Source organism: Hemibagrus wyckioides, linkage group LG16 (assembly GCF_019097595.1).
Source record: "Hemibagrus wyckioides isolate EC202008001 linkage group LG16, SWU_Hwy_1.0, whole genome shotgun sequence".
NCBI lineage: Eukaryota > Metazoa > Chordata > Actinopteri > Siluriformes > Bagridae > Hemibagrus > Hemibagrus wyckioides.
In genome coordinates, this window is record NC_080725.1 from 1,512,460 (window position 1) to 1,518,459 (window position 6,000).

The following is a 6,000-nucleotide window of genomic DNA, read 5'->3' on the forward strand; positions in this document are numbered from 1 at the left end:
TAATAATGATAATAATAAATCCAGTTCTGTTTGCAGAAATGCCATGTTATTAGTGAGCCTGATAACAAGTAAATGACCAAATTGGTCAAGTCAAATAACCACTCTTTACAACCATGGTAAGCAGAAAACCATCTCACTCCATAACTTAAAGCAGATAGGCTGCAACAACAGGAAACTATATCAGGATCCTAACTCCTGTGAGCCAGGAGCAGAACTTTGACACTACAATGTGCACAGGCTCACCAAATCTGGAAAAAAAACTTCACCTGCTTGTTTAGATAATAACTATGCGTGACTGAGTGTTCCTAATAAAGTGACCACAGAGTGTGTGGGGTTTTTTTTTTGTCATTTATCAAACAACTGTATGGAAACAAAGTGAATGACATACTTGGGGAAAAAAAAACATTATATAGCTTTAAGGGTGAGAACTAAAGCCATGTTTACTCTGGAAAAGCAATTTCACTTGTCACTAGATAAATCAGGCCACTAAGAGGTTTTGTGGTGTGATAAAAAGTGGATGTAGGAAGTGCTGCTCAATATCCAACTGCGAAGGCTTGTAGGGGCGCACAGACAGAATTAACAGTGTGGAGAAAAAAGCTACACCCTCTTATCACCGAGAATTAAAGAGCAGCGAAAGCAGAGGACTCGGAGGAATATTAATGAGGTACCTGCCATGGTGACCCTCAGCGTCTTTTACCGATTTTTATTCATCAGATTCGGTCACACAAGACAAAAGAATTTAAGCAGTACACGCATGTGTAAAAAAAAATTGATCATCTGTAAGTGTGATTTTGAATTTTGCTTTCACGCACAGAAGCATTGTTCCTTTTTTCCTAATATAATTATCACAGTATAAACAATTTTTCTAACACTAGGCACACTGATGCTATTCGTATTCTGGAACACCGTCCAGCTTGGGTGTGTATGCACAGCTGGATGACCGGTAGAGACAAATGAAAATGCGACAGGAACTCGGATCACTTTTTAAACTCTCGCCATGATTCCTGCGAAACGACTGATAAAGTGAACTTATTGATAAGCTTCTAACATTTGGGCCATTTTTAATTTTAAGCCTGATGGAATTGTTGCAGCATTCGGACCATCCTGGGGATCTAACTGTACATTTGCCTTTGCCCAATAGATCCACCACATTGATTTAAGGAACTGTACATGAAAACACATACAGCAGATAGAGCAGGTCTACAACAAACATTGTTAGTTAAGTCAGTTTCGCCCTGAATGCAGTATGGCAGCGTGGCAGTTTAATTCTAACCCTAACCCTCAGACGTTTCAACTGGTGATTAAAAGCTTAACAAACTTAGTGTTTTTAGTTTTGTTACAGGTGTGTGCACTGACTAGTAAAACAAAAACCACTGTAGAACTTCCACGTTGGAGGCAATTCACCCGTGTTGCATAATTCAGTGTGCACATCCCTGTTTCATTACTATGACAAACAATGTATATTCATGAACAAACATCACGACTGTTTGAACAAACAAATCAGATCTGGTTACTCATGCAATGTGAACAGTGTAAATTCACATGGAAGACAAACTAAAATGGAAATTCAACACATTTTGCTTCAGCATGTTACAGAATAAAGCAGTATATATTCAGGTGAGCAGGATTTCATTTTCTGCCCATCGGAATTTGATTGGCTATGAAAAGTGGGAAGTCTTTGCTATATTGGCAGTGTCCTTATCCTACCCATGAGTATCGCAGTGATGTAGTCAGAATTGAGAGGCCAGACAGACATTAGTGCACATAAGTAAATATATATTAAGTCATATATTAAGCATGTGAATAGAGAATAGATCAATATGTCTTCTTGTTGCTTCTGCATAATAATTCATTCACGTTACTGAAATCTGACTGGAAAATTGTGACACAGCATCATGAATATGTATTGACAGATGAATGCAAATATTTTTTTTGTAAGTAGTAGGTATTTTGGCCAAATGACAAATCTGCAGTTTGACAGTTTGGCAGATTGAGTAAATTGTTTACCACCAAATCATGGCTTCCAGACTTCAAATTGCAATCTTGCCAAATTATAGTATTTATTTATGACAGAACTATAGACATAAAGAATGTGCCACAAAGGCAGCACAAATTACACCCTAGTCTACATACAAAACCCAAGGCCATTGGGCTTGTATCTAGACATGGACTTGTGATTATAAATTTCCCCACTGGGCAGAAAACAGTCCAAGGTTTTCTTTCTTTCTTTCTTTCTTTCTTTCTTTCTTTCTTTCTTTCCCTTTTTTAATGCAAATATATTGCATTATATGGCTCCAGCCACTGGAGCTTGATATTTGTTTTTAGGCAATTCCATTCGCTATACAATGTTAACCTGGGACCAAAGCAACACTATACTCCTAAATATTTAAAAAATCCTTCATATCACCATGAGGGGTTCTCCTGGAAATCAGCCTGAGAAGACTGCATACAGAGCCTTAATGATTCAAAAGGAAGTACAGGAATGCAGTTACATGAGCAGAATGATCAGGCCAGAACTCAGAGTCAAATGACATTTACATTCATGGAATGGAGAAGCTGCTCCCTTGAGACAGATCAACTCTAAGCGCTTTTCACAGAAGATCCCCGAAGTACAGATGAGCATTACTCAAGCACACTTCAGCAAAGAGATCAATAGCAAATCAATTTGGTCAAACAATGAATTTTAGATACAAAAATGTGCTGACCATGTCGTATTGGATATAAGAAGAGAGAGAGAGAGAGAGAGAGAGAGAGAGAGAGAGAGAACGCATGAATTTTTTTTTAATGTCAGAAGAAAGTTGATTTGCATTGACTGACAAAACTGGAAAATAATGAGCACTCTATGTTTATTTCATACTATATAAAATTTGACTAAAACTACAGTGAAAGTTAAATTGCCAGACCAGTCAAATGCAGTATTACGCATTGGGTTATATCTATCTAAATCATTCTAGCCCACTTTCACATCAGCTCTCCTGATCATGCACTTCTGAACAGAATCAGGAATCAGGAACTAGATCGGATGTAACATTAGGCTTTATGCTAAATCACTGATGAGGGCTGGGAGGTTGCTCTTGTCCAGGCATGGGTTATACATTTCAAATGGCACATTGAAGCATCTTCACTGAACCCGAGTGGTTTAATATTTACCTGCACATTTTCTAGTAGTCATTGCTGGTCAGTTTTCAAACTTTTCTCCCCATCCCAAAGATGTCCAAAATGCAAATGCGTGAACGCGCAGTTCGCAGAATTACTTTAATGGGACTCACCTTTATTTTTTTCAGTTTTCCAGTCGCTCATCCAGTCCTCTTTCAAGAAGAAGAGTCTTCCTCCATGCCGAAGCTGTGTCTCTGTAACTGTCCCGCGTGCCGGTGCGCACTAACCGGCGCGGAGAAGCCGCAATTGCGCAAAAGAGCGTTTTTAAATAAAACTGGTGGGAAAGTGTTTGACGTTTCGTCAGGTATGTTAAACAAACAGCCCTATTTCTGCTCTTTAAATAACAGAAACATTTAGTGGTTGTAGTGAAGGGTAATAATGCAGAGAAGGCGCAGAGAGCAGACCGAAAGCTGAGCGCTCCTTCTCTCCTGCGCCGCGCTGCAGCAGCCACCGGCTCCTAAAGCTGCGCCATCCAGCGACATAATCACAGCTCATGCTGCTCAGAATTAAGGGGGGAGGGCACATGATGAACCCATAGGTGTATCGATTTGTTCGAATTTCTGTTTTTTTATTACTTTTAGACCGCATTGATTATTTCCAAACTCGTGGTCGCGTTCTGATTTATCACTTGCCGTATTATGATTTATCGCATCATCAATCATATGAGAGGCACTTAAAAAATGAAAGAAAGACAAAATGCAAAAGATAGATGAACTCCCCATCTATCTAAGCCTTCTTAAGCCTTTTTAAATCCCCTTTTAACTGACCTGATGTAGGTGTATCTATTAGCCTACCTGCAGTCATAAGTGTTGTTTATATGCGTTCTTAATTTAACCCTTTGTATATGTTTATTTTGCTTTTTACTAAAACACGAATATTTATCACAACTGCCAGAAAAACAGTATTTGCAAAAGACAAAAAAAAAAAAGTTTAAATAATACAACTTATTTAACATGCCATCTGTGCACAAACAAATGCTCTCTGAAGTCCTTGCTGCCCTGAGATCTCCTGCACACAGCGAGGCATCTGTCTCTTCCCACAGTAATCAGCTGCTGCTAGGTTAGGTGCAGACTGTCCCTCAGTCTTGGCTCTTCATCCCCCAATCCGCTCAGCAGACCAAATGGCTTGTTCCTGTTTGAAGCACACACGGGAGCTGCAGACACCAGCTTCTTCTGATGAGGTCTGACAACATGAGACACACAAGCAAATATACCAAGCTTCTTTGCTTTTCATGAGCCCTAAACCATCTAGTCCACCTGGGATTTAGTAACTACAGGTATCTAGGATTCCTGATGTGATTTTTAAGTGTAAAGAGAATCATGGAGAATATAACCACAGCATCTAAATGTACCTGTTCTTACAACCTTAACTTAAAAAATACTGCTCTGACATTTGTCAAGAAAATTCTGTTTTACATTTCTGCTTGCAGAACTGTAATTTACCTCATGTTTTTTTTTTTGTTTAAAAGTCACTTGTATGGCATCATTTTGCACACTGATCTTTGTAGGAACAATTGCTTGAAATCTGTATCTGTATTGGGATTTAAACCCAAAGTGGGTGTGGCTTAAAGTATGTTCATAAGCAACCAAACAATCCATCAGTAATCGGATTGAAAAGCCAAACGAACCAAATCAAACGTGGTGGAGTAGATATGAAATAATCCAGTAAATAGGAAAAAATAGTCATGTAAACACCTGAATCTGACTATTTTCTCAATCTGATTCAAAAGTACCTTATGCACATGTGCAGTTCAGTGGTGTGTATGCTTAGTCTTATGTTTTACATTTTAAATAGCGTCTAGTGGAAAGAAACTGTCTTGGAAGGAGACAGAATATATATAATGCACATGTTAATGGATATTTGAATCAGATTGCAGTGCTTATGGTACATATACACCGATCAGCCATAACATTATGAGCAGAGAGAGGTGAAGTGAATAAGACTGATGATCTCCTCATCATGGCACCTGTTAGTGGGTGGGATATATTAGGCAGTATACATTTTGTCCTCAAAGTTGATGTTAGAAGCAGGAAAAATGGACAAGCATAAGGATTTGAATGACTCTATATAGGACTCAGCTGATTGGACTTGCTATGCTTCCTACACACATGTGCTGGAAAACATCAAAACCATCCACACTGTACATTTGCACATTACAGGACTGTGACACACAATACATAAAACATAAACATATATGGCACATTCTCCCGTTTATACACAAAGAGGACTTGTGCACATCTGCACTTTAAGATGGACAATACCACTGCTCTCATCATCTCATCACCTTATTTCACTACATGACCACCCCGTACTGCTGCTGTGTGCACCTTGCACATTGTTGTTTATACAGTTTATACGGTTTATACAGAACTCTGAATAAACTGAGATTTGCACAGGACTCATAAACAGGCAGTTTTTGCACATAACAGTTTTTGCACATCGACCAGGTCTGTAATTTTAAACACTTATTTTTGCACATTACTTATCTTGTTTTTCATCTCATTCTCCATATTTATTCCTAGATCTCTGTATTTAGTATTTTTCTGCTATATTTTGTTATATTGTTATATTCTACTACATTTTTTAAAATTTTATATTTTTGTTATTTGATATATTTTTTGTTATATTTTGTACCCTAATTTGGGTATTTTAGTATTTTTGTTATATTCCTTCCTATTTTATCTATTACCTGTGTTTGTGGACACTGCTGGAAACTGTGAATTTCCCTTTGGGATGAATAAAGTATCTATCTATCTATCTATCTATCTATCTATCTATCTATCTATCTATCTATCTATCTATCTATCTATCTATCTATCTATCTATCTATCTATCTATCTATCT

The 6,000-nt window shown here is 37.8% G+C and overlaps 1 protein-coding gene across 2 annotated transcripts in view; it reads right to left on the reverse strand.

Annotated features, from left to right (window-relative positions):
- LOC131366782 (roundabout homolog 1-like) overlaps positions 1-3,600 on the reverse strand; it is a 192,397-nt gene extending 188,797 nt beyond the window's left edge. For both annotated transcript variants that reach the window (XM_058411538.1, XM_058411537.1), the window contains exon 1: positions 3,270-3,600. The gene's annotated coding sequence lies outside the window, so the exon portion shown is untranslated. The remainder of the gene's footprint in view (positions 1-3,269) is intronic.
- Positions 3,601-6,000: the final 2,400 nt, after the last annotated feature.